Here is a 24,263-nt window from a genome sequence, read left to right on the forward strand (position 1 = left end):
AATTCTCAGGATAGAATAAATGAATCATTTATGTAAATGAACACATTAATGGATGTCTTAATATGTCTATCTCTCGACCTCATGCCTACTGTGAGGAAGCAATGCTTGTATCTCTATGGAACTTTTGTATTTCAATATACTTGGAGTGAGTTAATATACACATCTACTGATAAATGTCTTTAAAGATGGTCTGTTATCTACTGAGAGAATACTTGCTTTGAAGCATGTCCAAATGGCCTTCAAAGTCTATATGAATTAAAATGAGGCTCTCTCTACAAAAGGCAAGCACTGCTAATTAAAACTTCACTATTTGGCCTCTAAGAGATACCTTCAGCTCTTTCCTATTCAATCTTTGAATTATCTACCTCATCAAGAATCTCATGGAGAGAAGACAAAGTTAGGCCAGTGTGGGACTTAAAAGAAGAGAACAACCATTTCTAAGGTACCTACCATATCCCTGGCTCTATTAAATGTGTTAGTACATCAACTCATTTAATCTCCCATGATTAAATGAGCCACATGCAGGGAATATTTTGTCTCTTTGTTTACCCTTGTACCTGCAGAACAATTCTTGGCCACATAAGAGGTGCTTGTTCAAGCTATTCTTTATTAGCCCTCACCACAATCCTTAACTCCCCCACCCCAATGCTCTCCACTCTATCACAGGGGCTAGAAGCCTAAGAACCATATTCTCAGAGTCTCCTATTGTCAGTAGGGTTACAGTCTAGATTCTTGCAATCAGAGTAACTTGTATGAATTTTGGGATGGGGAAGGGAGGTGACATACTGGCAGAAGATTTTGCACTACTACCACTGCTTTGGCTTCTTACAGTTTCCTTAGATTCCACAGTCTGCTGTTACTCTCTAGCAAGAAACTATCACTCAGGAAATGTCTTCTTGAAATTTCTCAATTTAGGTACAGCTGCCCCTACCCTTGACTATCATTCTTCCAACCCTTCCAACAATTACTAAGCACATTCATACCCTCAATTATATCCTTTTCTGCTTAAAATACATAACATGTTGTCTCTTTTCCTGACTGATTTAATGTTCCATAAGTATTTGTTAAACTAAGTGAAAAAAACAATTCAATGGGCAGTAGCTCTACCTTGCAGTTTTAGGACTGGGGTTTTGAGAGATGAAATAATTTAAGATTATACAACAGGTTATTAAATGTTAGAGTTGAGAGTTAGAGTTGAGAGTTACCCCTAGACTGTGTAATTCCAAAGTGCTTTTGCTTTTTCTGTTCTGTCCTCAGTGGGTATAATATACTATGTTGCTGCCAAAATCTTATCTCAGAGGTTAAGAGCTATTGTTTTCACTGGTTCTTCCACTGGTGCACCACTGGCTGGAAACCTTTGCATAAATTGGAAGAGTTCATTAGTTCCCAAGACAAACGGTCTACTAAATATGTATCAGACCTGGAAGGACACCCTCTTAAAAAGGTATATTGTGTTTGCATTATCAGTGCAGCTACCAAATGTGTGTGGCCCAGTAGAAGCTTGCAAAGTACTAATTGAGTAAGTAAATAAATGAATGAAAGTTCACAGGTTTCGCTTGGCCAGAAGTTCCTCCAAAGATTTCCTGCTCTGACTCAGGGGTCACTTGAGTCATAAACCACTTGTGGGTTGGTCATTCCATTAACCTTAGTGTCTGGATCCCATCCATTGTTCAGCACCGGAACAATGTCTCTTAAGCTGTTGATTTTCCTTGAGAAACATCAGTTGTCAAGAATAGTATAATTCTGAAGCAGATAGGGACAAGAATTCATCCCTACTTTCTAAATGTAAGACTGAGGCATTGTAAACTATTAACCTACATCTATTGTAATGTAGTAGCAAAAGTGCTGCATTTGAAACCAAACACATCTGCGTTCTTGTCCTAATTCCTGCTTCTTACTAGACCTGAAACTTGGGCAAATTGTTTCTGTGATCACAGTATTCTCATCTATGTATGTCTAGATACTTATTATGTAGCTCTAGAGCTATTGGAAGGATGAGCTATAGCAGACAGAAAGCATCTAGCCCAGCATCTGGCCAATAGCATGGATTCGGTGAGTGAGAATAGCAGTGCCATCATTAATAGTGAGGAAGGGTTTGCTGACACAGGCTGTCATCCTCTGGGTTGGTCCATGGTATTCATTGCTCTCCAGCCCCAAACTGGGAGCAGTGGTGTAGAGGAAACTTAAAAACATGTTTTTCCACATTCATAATTATACTACCTAGAGAGGTTACATAATTGAAAATAAGTGAGTGTCTGCATTTTATAACTTCTGTAGGCTTCATGGTGTCTAGTGCCTTTGGGGTGGGGGAGTGGGAATGGCTGGCACAGAGTGGGTGGAGCATAATCGTCACACTGCACTTTCCCTTAAGATGAGATCCAAGATTAGACGCACTAGAAGATTCTGGGGTGGACAGGTAGACTTGGGTGCCTTTTGCATGCTAAGAGGTAGTAGTTAAAGCTGTAGCAATGAATGAGGTCATGGATGGTTTGGGATTAATTGAGGGAAAGCCAAACCACACTTGACCTCAGAAAACTCATAGTACTAATCTCTGCTTGACGCATAGCAGATTCTCAACGAATATTCGTTGAATTAATAAATGAATATCAGATTAGAAGCACATCCATCTGCCTTAAAATGCTAGTGTCCCCCACTTCTCTTATAACCCTAGACTCAATTTAACTTTCAAAAGCTAACTGAAGTAAGTGTTCAGCCAGAGTATTCTGAGTCTTTCAGTTTGAAAAAGTCCTCTTTTGAAGCCCATCAATAAGCACTAATATTTCTCTTTCTTTGCTGAGACCTGGCAGGCGTGACGGAGTGCCTACATACATAGCCTAAGTTCCAACTAGACTTTGATGGCACAAAATACGTTTTCTTGCAAGGTCAGAAATTCTTCCATGTCCAGCAGGAGGCCTGGCTGCACCAAGCTTTCAGCAAGTAGAAACTGTGCTTGATTGGTCAACAGTTTTAAAGTATTGTCAGAGAAAGACAAGAAAAGAAAAGAAATGCTTTGGAACCTTAAAAGTGTCGAAAAATGAAATGTATGCACATAAATGACTGTGCTCAGGTTGGAGAAGACAAAACTTTAAGGGATCAGGAGGGCCCTGAGCGCTGATAAAAGTAGAACTGTAGCATGAGGGAGAATCTTGTATGGAAGAGACTGGTAGAGTTGGTTCCAGGAGGAAAAAGATGGGCTCTTCTTCATTCCTCAACCACTCCTGGGTTACCTGCTTATGTCAAGTACTGTGTTAGGCGATGCGGCTAGAACCAGTCAGGCACAGTATCTGCTAAGGACTTGACGTTATGCAGCAGGAGTAAAGCAAGGAAAGAGATACAACACAGCACAGAGCTTAGAGGACAGGAGAGAGTACATTTTCAAAAGACGAGATTAGCTGTTGGATGCTCTGTCTCTGCCAAGGATGACTGGAGGGCTATGACAGGTATTGTGATCTGGGGAGTAAACAAGCTTGAAGAAGGAGAGATCAGAGAGAGGATTTCAAGACTGTAAACTTTACCCCCCCCCCCTTTTTTTTATATTTCAAATGCATTTGTTGTTCAAACTACAATAATAAATATTCAAGCCATCATGTGCCCTAGACAAAAGAGAGCCAGACCTGGCATGCCTTTGTTCAACCATTACACAACATGCCTACAAGAAAATGAATAATCTCAATTGCCCTTTTGGAGGTTCTCTGGATGTTTTTCAGAGAATGAGAAGTACACTGCCATAGAAACAGGGTTGGAGTTCTCTGTCAGCTATATAGGTTTTGGAAGTGAAAAAGACAGAAAGGTGACATATACAGGGGTACATGGGTTTTGAGAGACAAGTCAAACACTATTACATTCCACTGGGATTTTTCTCAGTCTCCTGCCTAGCTTGACCCACCACCTCCCACGTGATTTTTATAAACATTTTTGTCACTTCTATGCTTCATGCTTTCACTAGTACTGTTTTTTAGATCAGCCTATCCATTACTAGACAGATCCTCATTATCAAAGAGTAAAATCTCTTTTAATTGCCCCTTTATGAGATCTACTTCTGCCCTCTGCAGTTATATAAAATAAGGTTATAATCTCTGATCTCCTTAAAAGGCTCTCTTGTATTTGAATAATGTTGTCACTGTATTTGCTGTTTTTGTTCTTGAACCTGAGCATCTATTTCTTCAACTAATCTTTATTTGACAAAGTTACCAGACTTTTGTTCCCCCAAGTGATTACCTCTAGAAACAATTTTATTACAACTCTGTAATAAAGTGACCCTGGTGCTAAGCACCAGACTCCTCCATGGGCTAAGAAGAACTGATACCCAAGACAGGATCATGACTTTCCCAAAGTTACACTTTTGGCAAATGGAATGGACACAAGTCAGAGCCAGGGCTTCAGCCTTCTGTGCCAGTTCCCATCCAATCTATAAATATAAATGAAGAATCCCTTTCATTTCCTCTCCAACCAGATCTTAAACAACACAATAATCTCATTCTTGCCTTGTCTGCCTATGGCCAATAATCTTCCAGATCCAGACATACACTGGAACTGGCATGGGCAACCAGACCAGAATGTGTGGTCTGGCCATCTTTGCATATTTCCTTAGGCACATCTGCCTTTGATAATTAAAGCTGCATGCATTTATAGGAACAAATCAAGATAATGAAATATAGAAAAACACGACTAAAGGAAATTTCAAGAAAGAATTTCTTAAAATAAGCTTTTACCTTTTGTCTACATTAAAGATCAGATAACCTTTTCTCAGTGCATTCGATGAGTTTTCAGGTGCATTTTTCAGTCATTTGCCCTTTGAAGTGGAATTACTGCCATTTAAAGGTGATATGCAAACTCTGTTCTACCTACACTTATTAGAGCTAAAGCTGTCTAAGGATATGACATTCAGATTGACGTACATTGCTGGATGGTAGACATGGAGCTGGTGTGATGTTAGTACATTCTCTAATTCACTTGTAAACAGAATTCTGTTTTCATTTTTGTCAATCCTGAGGTTTGGAATGAATTTTAGTTTCCCAGTCTACAGCACATAATCTTAAAAGGGGCACTTTCCATGTGTCCTTCACAAATATTTATTACCAGAAGAATAGACTTGACAGCATGGCACTTGGTCCAGAAATGTAACTAGCTTGTGCAAAAGTTTTAGGGTCTGTGCTGGAGAAATCAGTGATGCTTTCTCCGGAAGTAGCTAATTTCCTACTAGGTGGTTCATGGTCCAGTACTAGACATGTGCAGAAATCAAGAGAGGTAAGCACAGTCCCTGCCTCCCAGTCACTTTGTAATCCCCTGGGGAGATGACGAGACAAAACAAAAAGAGCTCAAGCTGAAATCCAGGGAAGAAGAGATTTAAATGGACAACACTGATCATGTCTGGCCATCCAGATCTGGTGGGAATTAAAGCAGGAGAGGATTTTCATAGAGAGAAGGTAGCGTGAAAGGCCTCTGATGCATACATAGCAACATCTAATTGTCAGGGTATAAAAAAATGCAGGTTTAGAAAATCCATTTTCAACCCTTTCTCTCCATCCTCACGTATCACTTTTCTCTGTACTAACAACACATTTTATAGGCTAGTAATAAAAAAAAAAAACTACACAGAGCCCAGAACACACTGCTGTTTCATGTCTCTGGCCTTTGTTGAGGCTACTCATTCCATGTGGGATATCCTTGGTTCTTTAGCTCTTAAAACACTGTGAAGACATCCCTTTCAGAGAAGCTTGCCCTTGCTCCTCTAAATAGAGATCTTTGGTCCTTTCCCTGGGTGGTCTCTGAACTTTGTTAACACTAATATAATTCTTTTCATACACTGATACTGTAATTTAAATGGTAATAAATAGCAGTAAAATTGTACATGTATTTGTCTATTAGACTGAGAGTTTTTTTAAATTTATTTTTTATTGGTGTTCATTTGCCAACATATAGAATAACACCCAGTGCTCATCCCATCAAGTGCCCCCCTCAGTGCCCGTCACCCAGTCACCCCCACCCCCTGCCCACCTCCCCTTCCACCACCCCTAGTTCGTTTCCCAGAGTTAGGAGTCTCTCATGTTCTGTCTCCCTTTCTGATATTTCCCACACATTTTCTCTCCTTTCCCCTTTATTCCCTTTCACTATTCTTTCATATTCCCCAAATGCATGAGACCATATAATGTTTGTCCTTCTCCGATTGACTTATTTCACTCAGCATAATACCCTCCAGTTCCATCCACGTCGAAGCAAATGGTGGGTATTTGTCATTTCTAATGGCTGAGTAACATTCCATTGTATACATAGACCACATCTTCTTCATCCATTCATCTTTCGATGGACACCGAGGCTCCTTCCACAGTTTGGCTATTGTGGACATTGCTGCTAGAAACATTGGGGTGCAGGTGTCCCGGCGTTTCATTACATCTGTATCTTTGGGGTAAATCCCCAACAGTGCAATGCTGGGTCGTAGGGCAGGTCTATTTTTAACTCTTTGAGGAACCTCCACACAGTTTTCCAGAGTGGCTGCACCAGTTCACATTCCCACCAACAGTGTATGAGGGTTCCCTTTTCTCCGCATCCTCTCCAACATTTGTGGTTTCCTGCCTTGTTAATTTTCCCTGTTCTCACTGGTGTGAGGTGGTATCTCATTGTGGTTTTGATTTGTATTTCCCTGATGGCAAGAGATGCGGAGCATTTTCTCCTGTGCTTGTTGGCCTTTAGACTGAGTTTCTAAAGCTCAGGGACCTGTTGCACTCAGCACTAGATAGATCTCTAGTCCCTGGCAGACCTTAGAAGACAATTCGTGTTTGCTGAGTTTAATTGAACCATCAAGCAGCAATGATTCTTCTTCATTTTCTGGACAAAGAATTTCCTGGCCCATCAAAGTGCTCTATTAGAATATTTTCCCAATCCTGAGCTCGCATTAATTAATCTGCTTATTCCCTGAATGCTTAACATTGGCCAGGCAGGATGTTAGGTCCTGGGAGGGTTAGACAAAACAGATATGGCCCTACCCCTCATGCATTCCCTCCTCTTGTTCAATTCACTCATATTACTCATTCCTGTTAATTTACTATAAAATAATATTCTTGCCTCCAAGATAACTTCCAAATTCAGAAGACCATGTACAAAAGCAAATCAGTGTAGTGCATGCTTCAGCTGAGAAATCTAGAAAGAAACTTGGAAAGAGTACTTTTTCTTTGTGCATATACTTATATGTATCCCTATGTACATGTACATTCCTATGCCAAATGTATGCATATATCATAAATGTGTAATATGCAGTTAAGGCCCACAGAAGAATACAACCCATTTATAAATAGAATGATCCCTTGGCCCTTCAAACTTAGACCTGCTTAATTAAAACCAGAGCAAGTTTTGTACCTTTTAACATAAATGGCTTATGATTTTTAAGTTTAAATCTTTTAGTGTTTGTCTTTTGTGTCTTTTAACTCCACTGTGAAGGCCCCACAGGTGTATTTATATTCTGAAACTGAAAGAAAGATAACTGTTTCAAACTTGAAAAAAAAGGAACAAACAAAAAATTAATACCAAACAACCCAAAAAAACTTTCTAGTACCAGAATAGGGCTAAACAAAGCAAGCAGTAAATACTCTATGAATAACTGAATACCTGAATGAAAGAACACATACTTGCAGTTATGAGTTCCTTCACTAGAGCAAGCCAGTGAAAGAGGTTATGTTTTATAAGAGAAAGACAGTTCAAAACCAAGCCTTAACCCAGATGGTGAAAAGAACTCATCTAGATGATAAAAACAAAAACAAAAGACCCCAAACCTTAGAGCTGTGCTTTAAATTCTTTGGTTTCTCAACTCTTAGAGCAATGATGCACATTTTGGTAGGTACAGTATCCCATGTACCTAGCCCAAGCAGCTTATCTTGTTGAAGTCCGGTATTTAACATCCAATGAACCCCAATGAAAATGAGAAGTAAGCAGATGTCCAATTAACCTCTACATTGCCCCCAAAGTCCTGCCAGTTACAGTTATTTCTCCTACTACTGTGTTTTTATCATGCCCAGGCTTGCTTTATACATCACAAATGAAGTGGATGCTTGTGGTGGTGGGTGATACAGCCCCTGGGAAAAGGTAAAAGGAGGAGGAAAGGTCAACATTTACTGAGCTCTTGCTTGTTTTCTAGCCCTGTGCTAGATTTTGGACATATAAAAAGAAAAATAACATATTCCACTGTAGGGTCTACATATGGATATTCTGTACTTATTATCAGATACCATAATAAATCTGGGTATACATATTCCTTATTTATAATTTAGAATCAGTAACTTTATGTATACTACAGAAGGAACAAATCCCTTTGGGCTATCTCTCATGCACATATTCATGAAATTCTAAGTTTGTGTTGTCATAGATGAAGAAATTTTATTAAAAAAATAGAAAAATCCCATCTGGCCTGTGAAACAGGTTTCTCCAGGGTATATCATGCATGTTATTACACATTCATGTCATTAGACTGCTTCTGGGTGGGTAACTATCTAAGAATTCTGAAGGACAGATGGATTCTTTTCTATTGTTAACATACATATGCCCAAAAATTTATTTGAGAAAAAATTTGGCAATATAAGTAAATTAATATTTCCAATGATAGCATACTACCAATGAGTGATTTGCTTAAAAACTTCTTAAAACAATAGGAATGGGGGATGAGTTTTGTTTATCTTGGCTGCTTCTGCATAGTTTGGATCAAGGGCAAGAGCACTGACAAAATCTCTGGCAAAGCCCCCTCTAGTCTTTCCATTCCATACTTTTCAGAAGTACAGTTTCTACCATTATAAAGTAAGTACCTGCAAACTACCAAAAGAGTGCTCATTAACAAAGAAGAGTTGAAAAATCTCCTCAGAAGTTGTATAAATTTATACAGAAAAGTTTCAGATAAACATAATTTAATTTTAAAATTTTAAACAAAGTGTTTTTCTTTATATTCTCTTTATCTCTATAACAACTAAATAGATTTGGAATAATGCTATCTTACACTAATTAAGAACAGGGCCTCACCACATGGCATTTCATGAATATTAAATGCAAATGTGTGAATTATCTAGTTTCAATTAGGCTGTTGCATTCCTGGTTTTCAGTTAAGATCAAATTCTGTTTTGTATATAGAACATGAATTGATACTTGTTTTTTAAGAATCAGAAGAAAGCAAGATAAATGAAGAGGAGCCCACTGCTTGACTCACACAACCTGATGTAGACCTGGGAGGTCTGTAGCCAGTTATTTATTTTTCAACTTCCTATCCAACATTGAGCCTCTATGAGCCCATCGATGGGAGGACAAAGAAAAATCTAAGTCCTTACTAATGAGCTCCTTCTGGTGATGGCAACCCACATAAATAGATAATTATAAAACATGCCTAGCGCATTTGGGATATAGCAAGAAAATGAGACCCACTGGAGGGAAGGGAAGGAAGAGAAACGTCTTCTAGGAAGTTGAGAAAAAAAAAAACCATGAATAATGCCTTGTGGATTTATTTTATCTATATCCCTATTCATTTTCCTCCTCCTGTATTATTCTGATAAAAATGATTTCATCTATGAATATGTCAGTATGTATCTCTAAAAGATAAGGACTTATTTTAAAAATTACCACAATAACATTATCACATCTAAAATATTACCAATAATTTATCATCGAATATCCAGTTGATATTCAAATCTCTGTCTCATAAATGCCATGAATTTTTTTATGGTTTGTTTGAATATGGATCCAATAAAGTTCATACTGATTACAATTAGTTGATGTGTCTGTCCTTTATGAGCTCTGCCATTTTTTTCTTTCTTATTTTTTTAGAAAAGATTTTATTTATTTATTCATGAGAGAGAGAGAGAGAGAGGGAGAGAGAGAGGCAGAGGCACAGGTATAGGGAGAGGCAGGCTCCATGCAGGGAGCCTGATATGGGACTCGATCCCAGGTCTCCAGGATCAGGCCCTGGGCTGAAAGCGGCGGTAAACCGCTGAGCCACCCGGGCTGCCCATCTTTCTTATTTGTTGAAGAATTCTGAATTTTATTTTATTTTTTATTTTTTAAATATTTGAGAGAGAGAGAGAGAGGCTATGAGAGAGAGAGAGAGAGAGAGAGAGAGAGCATGAGCAGGAGGGGCAGAGGGAGAGATAATCTCCAGCAGACTGCATGCTGAATGTGGAGACCAATGTGGGGCTCAATCCCAGGACCCTGAGATCACAACTTAAACTGAAACCAAGACTTGGAGCTTAACGGACTGTGCCACCCAGGCATGCCAAAGAAGTCTGAATTTTAAAAGAAGAGTCAGGGATAAGACAAAAGAGAGGGGAGTAGGAAAAGAAGTCCAGAAAAATAGGCTGCCAGGAGCAAAAAACACTGCAAAGACATTGAAGCCTTCCTTTCTTTCCTTAAACATACAAAGTCTGTGACCAGTACTATTTTGGAAACACTTCTCAGTATGCATTATCTCCTTACAATGCCTCTGTCTGCATACGTAGTAAATTCCTGCATCATCTTCCAGGCTCAGCTTTTCAATTTCACATTGCCTTCATCCTTCTTTGGAGAATGTGCTGCCTAGTATCTATCAGTTAACCATGCTGGTTGCTGGGCACACAAAGATTAATGAAATCAAATCCTTGATTTTAAGAAACTCACTGTGACATTGGAAGAAAGGAGGTGATGCTATACTCTGGCCCATAAATGTACATTTTCTCAAATAATGCAGCAGGTACATGCTCATTGTTGTATAAGGCATAAACTGGAAAGCAGAATTACAAAATTTGCTATAAAATCATTAACAAATAGTTTTGTCCTTTCAGTTTTCACTTAAAGATGGAAAGCAAAACTTTGTCAATAGACTAAATATTTAGCCTGTATGCTTTATTGCTTTTTCTAATGTTCCTATGCTATGGAAAATTTATAAGACTAATATTGAAAGATTAGATAATCAAATTATAATGAGGTTAGCTAGTTCCCCATGGCTTACATTTCTACTTTTTATACTGCTATTGGAGCAACAGAAGCTGGCAGTATAAAAATGTATTACCCAGTCATATTTTAAAATGATATTCTTGATTGCAAAAGACCCAGGAACACTCATTCGCTTAAAGGCTGTCGATATTTCCTTAGGTTTGCTTTCGGTCCTTAAAAGTAAAAAAATAGGGATCCCTGGGTGGCGCAGCGGTTTAGCGCCTGTCTTTGGCCCAGGGCGCGATCCTGGAGACCCGGGATCGAATCCCACATCGGGCTCCCGGTGCATGGAACCTGCTCCTCCCTCTGCCTGTGTCTCTGCCTCTCTCTCTCTCTCTCTCTCTCTCTGTGTGACTATCATAAATAAATAAATAAAAATAAATAAATAAATAAATAAATTTGTTAAAAAAAAGTAAAAAAATAAACCTTCGTGCTTACCATCCTAGCATCCAATATGAAGTCTTGCATATAACGGGTAAGAATGGATAATACATGGGGTTTCCAATACCTTCTAGCTACATGATCCAGGCTTATTTTCTCCTCTCTTTTCATAGTGCTATCATGAGAGGTAAACAAGATAATGTGGTAGCAAACAAATGGGGAATGTAGTCATTACTGGTTAAATAAATAAATAAGTAAATTGTAGGTTCTGCTCTTGCCCTTCCAGCCTTATCCAAATCCCTGACCAATTTTTCAAGACAATCTCAAATAATATATCCTTTATTACTCTTAAAAAAAAATCACACAGGGCTGTCTTAAACATCTTGGCACTAAATTATATGTTCTTTCTGTGTCTGAATGTTACTCTCAACTGCAGCCAGAATTTTTTTAAAAATAAGAGGGGTCTCATATAGCAGTGATATCAAAATATTTAACAACCAGCTATGCCAGGCATTAACTCCTTAGTGACTCTTTAGTTAATTAATGAACTTCTTAGCTGCTCTGTCATGGAGATGTGTGAAAGAGACTGGAATGAGGAATGGTCTAAAAGAGTTGGGAGGGAGACACTCACAGGGCCCTGAGTAGAAGCTATTTACCAACAGGAATGTAAGTATTTCGGTGGTTTAAGAACCAAGAATACTGTATGTAGCATGAATATCAGTACTGGTCTCTGATACCTCTTTGGCACCCCCTATTTGTCAGAACCTCAAAACAATTACTGATAAGGTAAGCAATTTAGCCAAAAACCAGTTTCTCTTGCTATTTCTCTACTCGTACAATGAAACCTCAAAATAAAATAGAAGAGAGTTTATCTGGTTTGTGCTATGGGGAAGGAAGTTTTATCATGGGATAATGACATTTTTTAATATTTGGGTGACATATATACTTTTTTTCCTTTCAAAGATTTTATTTATTTATCCACGAGAGATACAGTGAGAGAGAGATAGGCAGAGGGAGAAGCAGGGGAGCTCTCTTCTTGAGGGGAGCCCGATGCGGGACTCTATCCTGGGATCCCAGGATCATGACCGAGCCAAAGGCAGATGCTCAACCAGTTAAGACATCCAGGCGTCCCGACATACGTGCTTTTAAATCAACATTATCCGTCATCCTTCCACTACTTTTAGTTGCTTCTTCCTCTATACTGAAAAGCTGTCTAATCTAAAGAGGAAGAAACCAGTGCCCTGTGGAGCATTTCCTGTGTGGCTACTGCAGTCTTCTCTAACTCAAGTATGTTTTCTGAGTATGTCTTAAGTTTCTCACTGACACAGCTGGGTCAGGGCCACTGGAACATGACCGGCTGCAAGGTTTTTTTTTTTTTTTTTTTTTTTTTTTTTGAGCAGATTTACTATACCAGAAGCAAATGGCCCAAGGAAATATACTTAGATTCTGTGTGCTCCCTCCCATTATTGAGCGTTCTTTGGAAAGAAGCTAGACCAATGAATATTTAGATGCAAGCTCATTAGGTAGGCAGGTTGACAGTATTGAGACAAGCTTCATGAGTTAAAAATAATGTTTTATGATTACATTTGGATGCCAGAAAAATCATGAATAGTATGAGTATACTTCCTATAGAAAGTAATTAAGTCCTGTCACTTCCTCTTCTAGACTGCAAAGCTGGAAAACAATCCAAACACAGTTAATTGAATCTAGATCCAGGAGTTTTAGTGCAAACTATTACCAAGCCCATCCACTACAATCTTATTCAGGAAATATTTTACTTCCTCAAGTAAAGCCTTATTGCCTAAGGCTGAAGAACTGAAGGACTGATAAATTACATAAACTGTGAATCACACAGTCACCAAAGTCTAATTTTGCTACAGAGCATTGACATTTGACTAACAAATATTTTATTTCAGTCTATCTCATTCTCAATGTGACATATATACAACTGGTAAACAAATTTTTGTCAAAAGTACCCCCATTTTTTAGCATCGCAAATTTCATGATATCAAAATCCACAGAAATTTGAGGCAATGGGTGAGTCATTAACCTTGAACAAGTTTCATCAGAAGCAAAAAGGGAGGAAAAGAAAAAAAAACAAAGGTATGGTCTAGCTCTAAAGTACTGTAGTTTCAAGCCAGGGACATAAATTTGAAGGTTCACACTAAATTGACCAAATCTATAGTCACGCTGTAAAAAATAAGAACATTTGACTGTAGTTTATCTTAAAATCCAACTGCCATCATCCAACAGCAGGTTTTGGTGAAACTGATATGTTAGGTTTTCTGTTAATTATACCACCAGGCAGATGGCTTCTGGCTGGTAATTTTTGCAGTAGTGCCAATATAAAGATAAGCAGGAGTTGAACAATTACCTGGTTAGTTGTTACTGCAGAGAGCTTTTTTCCTCTACCTTGAAGTCTTTCTCTGTTTATTATCCCTTGGCAAATCCCTACTAAACATAGAAGCCAGTCTAAGGACATGCACCATCATATGCTGGGCCTTCTTTCCATTATGTTACATATTAATTCCAGTGAATGTTTTACATTATGTGATTCACATATCACAAATTTGAGATGGCTGTTGGATGTTGGATGGGCCAGGGTCCATCACCACCACCATCCTCTCCTAATAGAGACAAGTGCCAAATTTTGTTTGGGAACTCAGAAGGTTGTGAGGAAGTTGTCTTTATCTTGACTAAGCTCCTAAATGCAGCTAGTGACTTGGTTTTATGTTCATGGGTAAGCCATTCGAAGTGAATTTTAGGGACCATTCTCAGAATCTCTTTCTGGTTAGATATGACTAAGAAAATAAGTTGCCCAGAGTCATTGACGACTGTCCTGGAACGACGAGGGGAGTTAGTCTTACGATGCAGCTAATACCAAAAAAAAAAAAAAGAAAGAAAGAAAAAAAGACAAAACCAAAAGAAATGAATTTCTTGACTACCTCACGAGCCATAGGATCAGACTTCTTAAAGTTGGCTTTATTGATACAGTTACCAATGCATCCCCTGCTGAACAAGTCAACTTGAGTCATGGATTCTGTTACTAGCACCAGAGAGAAACCTTATGTGATCCTTTTATAGCACAGTGAAAATCATACTGTGTTTGAATTGTGGGCTCATAGCTTCATTTTCTTTGGGTTATATAATCCTTGAGTTCAAAGATTATAATTTTTCATCTTTGCAATCTTATCACTTGCAGAATATCTGGCACTCATCTATGCTTAATAAATGATTAATAAAAGATAAAAAACAAACAAATAAATAAAGTAAGCTAGTCTGGATTATTCAGACCAGAAAATATCTCTTTCCCAAGTATTTTGAATATTATTTTTTTTTTGAATATTATTTTATATTTGACTTGACTTTCCCATAAAGTTAGATATCTTCCAGATAATCTAATCTTAATCATTTCCTACTTTAATTCAATTCCCTAAAAATTATTTTTTCTCCTTTTTCCTCCTAATTGTATAAACAATGCATGCTCATTACAACATTTCAAAAGATACAAAGAGCATTAAAAAGAAACTAAAAATCAATGGGATTAGTACCACCAACATGTTTACTACCAGGAGTTTTCAACATAGAGGTTAAAATGATAGATTTTGTTTTATCCTGTCTTGTTTGCGTTTTAGCTTCCTGGACCATTCCTACTACCACCTCTGCTAGGCAAAATAAATGTGGGACACCCGTTGGTCATCATAGAGTTATCAGTTTAACTGGAGTATTTTCTTTCTTTCTTCTTTCTTTCTTCTTTCTTTCTTTCTTTCTTTCTTTCTTTCTTTCTTTCTTTCTTTCTTTCTTTTTTTTTAGATTTTGTTTATTTATTTGAAAAAAAGAAAGAGAGAGCAGAGGGAGAAAGACAAGCAGACTCTGTACTGAGTGCACAGCCTCATGCGGAGCTCAATCCCATGACCCTGACACTACGACCTGAGCCAAAATCAAGAGTCAGAATCTCAGACTGAACCACTCAGACACCCCTAACTGCTGAATTTTCAGATTGAGTGAACATTTAATGTAGTCACACTATGTGCTAAGTATCTGATGTATCAGATGTTTCCACATGGATGAGGGAATAGCTCTTTACTGGGATATGAATAAACATGTAAATGAGTTTACATCTTCCCAACAGTCTTGAGACAGTTAATACTATACTTGCTTTATAGCTAAGAAAAGCAAGGTTGTAAAATTTGGTAGTAAGGAATACTTCTCAAGATGTATCCTGCCTTTCCATCTAGAGGCTACTTTATGAAGAGTAACAAAAACAAAACCAAAAATCACTCTGTTCACTGCATAATAGCTTCCACTGCATTAAAAAGAAAAAAAAAACTTAAATCCTCAGGATTCTTAATAGTCAGAGATTTTGCCTGGAACTTCTGGCTGTTAGTTCTTCTTAGGTGGGTCTTTGTATCCAATAGAAGAGAAAATGAAAAGGAGCCATTGGGAGCATGTGGCCTGGATAGAAGAAGGGGCTATGATAATGATTGAAGGCCATACAAAGCCATTCGCTGCCACTGCTGCTTTTCAAAATGGCCTGTAAGGCTGTGCTGAGGGTTACAACCACAATTTAAAACTACAGATAAGAAAAGAGTACCTGAAATTAACAAAAGTCTCTCTGAGCAACTATATTTTCAAATGGCATAAAAGATAGATGGCAGAGAATTTTAATCCAGCTGACCCTACCACAGTCACCTTCTAAAGTCAGTCAGTGCCTGTGAGCTGGAAGAAAGGCCAGTGTCTAGCCTCAATCATGTTGCTATCAATTCCAAAATGGAACCTGAAAAACTTTTAGTTGCAGGTTTTCATAGCTTTGACCACTTTCTTGTTCAAATGATTTCTTTTGGCTTAATGGGAAACAGGTCAAAAAAACAAAAACAAACAAAAGCCTCATAAAACCAACCCACTGGAAATTTAGCTTCAGTCTCCTGAAATATAAGCAAATATTCTTCAGCACAGAGTAGGGCTGTCCCTAACATTTTGGGGAGTCAGAGCAAGAACACAAGTAAAGGCCCCCAGACCTAGGCCAGCCCCTCTTCTTTGCCATTGTTTCTTCCTGCCCCATGAAACAACTTTCATGTAGATGTGTGAACATCTCAACTCATGAGCCCAAGCTCTGATCAACAAATCCCCAACCTCTAGCCTCATCCTTCACTCCCAGGCAAACAGATTGGTTTTACTGCATACCCAAGGGGTAAGCACATGGTACAACTCCTGCAATTAGGCTCAGGAGTGTTTGGGGAAGAAATTCTGAGGCCCTATTTATCCAGAATATGGTCTAGAGAGCAAGATCCAAATGGTCCCCCCTCTTGGCAATAGACCCCTGTAAAACCCGAGGTAAGGGGAAGGTTGCCCAGGTCAAAGGGCATTAGTAATTCTGGGTAAACTTTTAGATCTTATCTTGAATTTGGTAGATTTACCATCCTCTAAATTTTTGTATGTTTTTATACTAAGTTTTATATTTTGGTGAGAATTGTAAAGAGAGCTCAGGAAAATGTGATCTTGATTTGAATAGACCAAAATAAAGAGCAAAAGAAAAGGAAATCTTCAAAATTCTTTTTTTTCCACACCCCCACCCCAAATAATAGAGGTTTAATATGTGAGGAGAAGAATCAAAGCAGATATAGGGCAAAATTTCCAAAATGGAACCACATAGAACTGGGTAAATCTTATTTCCAACATGGTAGTTGCAGTGTAGATTCTAGTCAGACAGCTATGAGTTCCAATTCTGGTGCTGCCATACACCAATTTAAATTAGTAGTATTTAATGAGATTTTCTCCAATTTCATTTCCTCATCTGATAATGGAAAGCAAAAGAGAACCTACTTGGTAGGATAGTGATGAGGACTAAATGAGAAAATAAAGGCAAGACATTCAGTACTCTGCATGGGACTTAATACATGATATTTACTATAATAATCAGGTATTTTAATGCAGTGCCAGGGCTGGAATTCTGACCTAATCATCATTGAGCAAAAAACTTAGAAGGCTATCCTGTAGTTTTTGGCATCAGTTTGTTTCCACGCTGCCCATTTGAAATCGAGTTTGTTCTCTGAATAATGTAAGGACTTTGGATGCCATTCTAAAAATTAGTTAAAAGTAACCTGAAAGGTAGTAACTCCATCTTTACTAGATTTCCAAAAAAAAAACAAAAACAGATTATCTAGCTCTAAGGACTATATCTTACTAACAAGAAAAAATTTTATTTTACTGTGTACGGTTCCTTCAAAACCAACATCAGATTTTGTTAACATATTTTACAAAATTAATGACCACCTTTTATTGGGTCCCCTTTGTGCCACACAGTATACCACTTGCTTGACATACAACACCTGTCTGGTGTAATCTTCCTAGCTTTCCCCTCTCCCACTTGACAGGTAAGGAGAGTGAGGCTTGGATCATAGCCACACAAAACCCCTGCCCTTTTCATTCTCATACAGCTGAAGCCAGGCTCTGAGCAGCTCCTTTAAACCTCTCCCCCTTTCACCCTTCCCAACCTCTCTCAAAGAGAATGATATATGTCACGTAGGCAAAATGTTAATGCCTCTTTGGCTCTTAATCCTTTGTTGAGAGACATGTTTTTGTGTGTATGTGCTTCTCAGAAGGTTCTTGTCACAGTTCATGTTTGTCTTGCTGTAAATTTAATTGAGAATAACTCATGCTAAATTTTCTTTTGTTGCTATAAATAGATCTTATTCTTGGTGGGTGGAGAAGATGAAAAAACCACCACCAAATAGGAAGAAACTCAGTTTATTGAGCTTGGTACATTGGTTTATTTCTCGATAAAACCATGCTGAATCAAAACTCAGTGCCACAAAATAAACCATGGGCTCTGGCATGAGATTTTTAAAAAATGTGGCACAATAAAATCCGACATACAATACATGGCAAAGATACTTTACAGCTATATTGTTCTTGGCATTAAAATCCATTAACAGTTTTTAAGAACCTTCGGCTGAATGTCCTGAGCTTTACAAAGCCTCACAGGCTGGTCAGACCATCAGATGCAGATGTTTGTTTATACCTGCAATGATCTGCTGAATTTGCTACCTTAATCATTATTGCTGGGGCCCAGAGGCTTTGAGCTGAACATAAGATGAAAAGACATTTTACAGACCCCATGTGGGGCAGCTGGTTGTAGATTAGAAACCAAGTCTCAGGTTACACACCCCTAAGTGCCAACCACAATACATCACTCCTCTGGTCTTTTAAACAGAACTTATTCAGAGAAATGGAAAATATGGAAAAGCTATTTATGGACAAGAGAAATATGCCTGAAAAATGTGTTCCTGGAAAAAGATATATTCCATATTCCAAATCTGCCAAGTTTTGGCGCAATCAGAAAGTATACTAGGAAAGGAGAAAGAACTTTATCGGAAGCATAGTGGTACTGATGACCAAAATTTTTATCAGGAAAAAGCAAAGAGCAAGCTAAGTCTTCAGTGAAAAATAAATGCATCCATTCTTTTCAAAGAGATGCGAAAGTAAGTTGTTTCCTTGAGGATAAAGAGCATATTCTCATCGGATCTATATATTCTACGACTAAGGAGAAAGTACAATTATGCGTAAGGTAAACACTTTGGACAGACAGACATTTATAGGTCCAGAAGGCAGTAGTTCCTTGCTGGTGAAAGAAATAAAGCAAATGTCAACAAGCCAGACACACTTAAACATTCAGAAAAATGTCTTGCTATTCCTCTCCATATATAATATGCCATATGACACCACAGTTAAATCTGCTACTGAAAAAAAAAAAAAAAAGTACGTCAAGCTGTTGGTTTCCATGAGATTTGGACAGAGGCAAAAGAAGACAGCAGAAAGGAGTCCGGGAAGGTACAGCTTTCACTTCTTTCCTTCTGGGGAGGAAATGACTTCCTATGGCTAGCTGGCCAGGAGTTAGTGCTCACCCTGCCTCTCGCCAGGGCGAGGACCTGGAGCATACCCAGATGAGCATCAAAATCAGCTTCAGGTAATTCTTAATGGGAATGGGAAACTAGAGAAAACAATTACAAGTTACGCAAATCCAATAGTCATGCCGTGTGCATTTGTTTGTCCTACGGGGGTGTTGCACAGCTCTTTCCATAGGAAGCTGGCTTTTCTTTCATTCCCTTTCCACATCATCAACAGGCATGCCAAATGCAAGCCTCCTCCGATGCTGATCCCATCCCGGCAAAATGCAGGACCACCACCACCCCGAGTTTCACAATAATCTCCACAATGACAATTATTCACAGCCCCTCGGTTCTGTTCACACAAAAGATTGCAATTTGAATCTTGCCTTGCACAGGTTCAGCTCTGCTGGAGCTGGTTACCAGGCAAACGGTCTGTTTTAAGATTTACCGATTGCTGGGGAGAGTGAGCTGGGGGCGGGGATGGACGAACCACCCTGTACATACCTCCTTTTGGCAGCTAAGAAAAACAATTTCGTGACAAAGAGACTTGTTCTTTTCAAAGCTCCTCCAACAAATGAGACTGACAGAATGAAACCTGAGAAACTTTAGCAACCAAAGAAAGCAGCCTTCCAAGGATCAAGGTGAATAATTGATTTGCCGGGTTTTGTTTCATCTTTTAAGCTATTTTGCTCATTAAAGGGAACTGTGGAATTTGTCAGAAGCCCAAACACTGACACACTCTTCTGACAGCAAGTGCATATTCCAAACTACAGATTCATTTGCCAAGCTCATTCAACAACAACGATTAGCTGCAAAGCCAGGGAACTTACCGAGCGCAAAATTATTGGAACAAAGCAGGGAGGAGGCAGGAGGCACCACAGGCAGCTTCTCCGTCTCCTTGGTGCCAGGTTCTCCTGTCTGCCGTCCGGTTCACACTTGCCTTTATAACTAAGACTCCGACGGAACTCACTAGCGAAACCTGATGAATTATAAAACAGCCCCTCCTAGACTCTTATATTTTACATCACAGGGGGTGACCATGCAGCATTCTCGTTCCCTGGGTACATATATTTCCTTGTAACTCATCCTGATAAATATATCAGCTTTAGGAGCAGTGACAGTAATTGGTGCTGGGGATGTACCAGTATTAACCAATAAGATGCTTTCCCACCATCAGCACTGCACCCCCACCCTCCACTTGTGTTCCCCCACACCTTGTTAAGGTGGATCCACCCAACCCAGTGGGGGGCAGGCAGAGATGGCAAAATGCAAAAAGCCCCAGCATCTCAAACATATGCACAGCGGGCCATAGTACTCAGGGTTAATTCTCATCATAGTTGTTCTGTAAGGATCAGCCCTCTTGTTCGCAGAGCATGTCACAGCGTACCAGACACTTCCACTCTCTCTGAGCCTCTCGGCAACCAGGAGAGGTGTAGCGCTACAATATAAATGAGCCGGCAGGGCTCAGGGAAGTTAAGTGACTTTGTTCGATATTCACCAAAATCCAGGGGTTCAAGGACCCCCGGTGATTAGGGATTTCAGCCTGTTCACTGTGCAGGTGAGGAACCCCTTGCAAGAAAGATAAGGGGACTTGCCCAGGTCCCACAGTTTCCAAGTGTGATTTGAGCTTGAACCCAAATCCAGGTCTCCCGATGTCAAGAACAGTGTTGTTCTTTCTATCCTACTATGCTGCCTCTAGAGCATGAAAACCCTGAATATGAGAAAACATGCAGAAATCAGTATCATTGACTGATCCCAAATCATTAACAGGCAGGCTGCATGGAGAAGCAGAGCGGGGCCTGAGCTTTTCGCTTCCTCTCTGACACGCTCAGTACTACCTCTTTGTGTTCATTGAATATCAACGCTAGAAGATGTGTTTGATAATAAGAATAGCCACTGGTGAGCACTTCTCAAGTGCCAGGCAGTGTTCTAGGTGCCTAGACTCATTTAATCTTCAAACACCCCTATGACGTAGGTATTATCTATCATGAACAACATATGGCAGATGAGAAAACTGAGATTCAGAGAGGTTAACAAATCCGAGCAGGATCACAGCTGCTCAGTGGCAGGGCGGGAATTGACTCCAGGCAACTCGGTTTCGAAACTCACACTCTAAGACATATCATCCTTTCCCAAGCAGTGTTTCCTATTTAACTGTCAGAGGCAGATGAGCAATGTGAGCAGATTTATTTACTATGGCCTTTAGTAGAAATTAGGAAAAGATCACAGGTTTTGGAACCAAACAGACCTGTGCTTAAACCCTGGTTTTGGGCACCTGGGTGGCTCAGTGGTTGAGCATCTGCCTTTGGCTCAGGTTGCGATCCTAGGGTCCTGGGATTGAGTCCCACATCAGGCTCCCAGTAGGGAGCCTGTTTCTCCCTCTGCCTGTGTCTCTGCCTCTCTTTCTATGTCTCTCATAAATAAATAAATAAAAATCTTAAAAATAACCAAACCCTGGTTTTGCAACGAACTCACCGTAAAATGGGTTGCTTTATCTATACAATGGGTTTGCTAATACCTACCTTGCAAGATTAAGTAAACCGTATCAAGAAAGTATAGTGCCTGACATATTTTCCTAAACTGCTATCTTTCTTGGCATATTTCTTTTGGGAAATGGATTTCTACCTCACTTTCCCTTTAAATTGTCATTTAAAATGTCAGTTGGTGTTTGCCAAGAAGTCTTCCCATCTGCCTGCCTATGAAGAAGGGGCGAAGCCTCAGAAACGTCCATCATCTAGACTGCTGTCACCAGGAATACATGGGCTCTCTGCCAGAGAATGATAAGCTTCAGGGCTCTGCTCTGGGTTGCTTGTTCAGCTCAGGAGCTTCTACCTACTTCATTTCCACCATTAGTCAGATGAACTCACCAGCTCAGGAAAGCATATCTACAGTGGTTTGCTGTTCACAGTGAGACCAACTAGGTTTACTTCACCTGTTTCAAATAAACACCTCCCACAAAGTTCATCATGACAGTGAATTTTTGCACACAGCTATACATTACTGCCATGGAGTTAAGGTGTGCCAGGCAAGGAGACAGATATCTCTTTCTCGAAGGTTTTACTACAAACTGCTGTCCTAAGTCAGTATACCCTAGCATTTGGCCACCTGTGTGCTCTGAATCTGATGAAGTCATCCATCCATTTAAGAAACTGCTATCTTCAATGTATGTGACCAACATTCCTTGAGCAACAGCAGTGGTAGCCCTCCACGGGACAAGGTGATGCAGGCTATGCAGGTTAAAACAGGAGAGATTTGTCTTAGCTTTGTGTTTCTAGAGAATGGCTCAGTGGCCAAGTTAATTTGTTTACATATGGACTACCCCCTCCTTGTTTACTTTTCCCTATATGCATCTTACTAGGGGGTCTGGAACATGCATGGATGAGATGCCCTTCTCTTCCATGACTATACTTAATACTAGGCCCTGTAGGAGCTGAGGTAGGCAATGTAATTGGGGGTTGGGAGAGAGGGAGAGAGAGGGACTTGAATTTCTAAATGGTTAGAAAGGCCGGGTATAAATACCATGTGCAGCGAAGAGAAGTGAAAACTATGCTTGAGAGGTTATTTCCTATATATTGATATGTGGGTTATCTACCATATGCTTGACAAGGCTTGGTCTGTTCTAAGTCTTTCCATGATTTCTAGATCCTTGCTCTGCCATGATCCCCCAAAATTTCTGCCAGAGCCATTTCTTCTCTGTCTGTTCCCCTGTACTGCCTGGCTGTTCCGCCTTGACACACCCCGTGAAAAATTAATATAGATTAGTGTTTATGGTTTTTCCGTTATACTGCTCTGTTCTCATATCAAGGAGAATCATAATATGTATTCTTTTTTTTAAGATTTTATTTACTTACTTGAGAGAGCGAGAGTGAGCGAGAGAGAGAGAGATAGCATGAGCAAGGGAAAGACAGAAGGAGAATCAGACTCTGTGCTATCAGGGAGCCCAGTGCAGGATCCCAGCACCCTGGGATCATGAACTGAGCCAAAGGCAGATGCTTAACCGACTGATCCACTCGGGTGCCCTCATAACATGTATTGTCATAATTATCCCCTTATGCTACCAATTGCTCCCAGACATAACAAACTATATACAGCCTTGAAACTATACCAGTACTTTGCTGACATTTGTAAAAGTTGTAATATTTATTGAGCACTTATTATTGGCTAACAATGTATTAAACTTTACTTACTTATCTCATTTAACCCTCACAGTATTTTCAAATGGTTATACTATTATGTCTACTTTGTACAAAAGGACACTGTGGCTGAAGAGGTTAGGTGACTTGGTAACAAATGGCACACTCAGAAAAATGGCCAAAGTCTATGACTGCAGAGCCTACTCTCTGAACTGTTACCTCCACTGCTTCTAAGAAATTGTGGTAGCCGATAACATAAAACATAAGGGTCTGTTCTCATTGTTTTTACTTCCTCATATTCTATTTTCTCCTTAACTAACTTACTCTCAAAAATACCACCAGAGTTGCTTTTATTAGGCAGGTTATGACATGTACAGTAACAAAACCAATGGCCAGTGTAGATCTGTGTACTCGATCTCTTTCCAGCCCTTTGGCAGAATTAGTTACAACTTCCCTGAATCAACTCTGTTCCTTACTTAGCTCCTGAGACCCCCTTGGTTTCCCACTTTTCTCATTAACCCATCCTACTAAGTCTCTCCTGCTGGGTCCTTCTCCTGATCTTCCATATTCATAGTGCCCCGGGGCTCATCATTAGACCTCTCTAGTTCCACTCACTAGCTAGGCCGCAACATCCAGTCAGGGCTTAAATGCCATCTAAAGACTACCTATCCCTAGTCCCAACGTGTGCCCTAAACTCCAGATTTTTACACCCCTTTGCATACCACATCTAAGAATCTCCATTCAACTGTCAGATAGGCTTTTCATATTTAAAATGTCCCAAACCAAATTGTGGCTTCTTCTTCCAAATATGGTGTACCCCCATATGTCTCAATAAACGGCATAATCATTCATCTAGTTGCTCTGACCAAAAACCTGGGAATCATTCTTTACTCTTCTTTTTATCTTATATCCCACATCTTATTCA

General features: G+C 39.4%; 1 protein-coding gene across 33 annotated transcripts in view; it reads right to left on the bottom strand.

Annotated features, from left to right (window-relative positions):
- The window catches only part of DLG2 (discs large MAGUK scaffold protein 2), a 1,975,849-nt gene that overhangs the window by 183,486 nt on the left and 1,768,100 nt on the right, over positions 1-24,263 (bottom strand). The window contains exon 1 of one of the 33 annotated variants that reach the window (XM_072794875.1): positions 20,036-20,279. The exons of the other annotated variants lie outside the window; for them this stretch is intronic. The gene's annotated coding sequence lies outside the window, so the exon portion shown is untranslated. Of the gene's footprint in view, positions 1-20,035; positions 20,280-24,263 lie in introns of those variants that run through there. 33 annotated transcript variants of the gene reach the window in all.

Source organism: Canis lupus, chromosome 23 (assembly GCF_048164855.1).
Source record: "Canis lupus baileyi chromosome 23, mCanLup2.hap1, whole genome shotgun sequence".
NCBI lineage: Eukaryota > Metazoa > Chordata > Mammalia > Carnivora > Canidae > Canis > Canis lupus.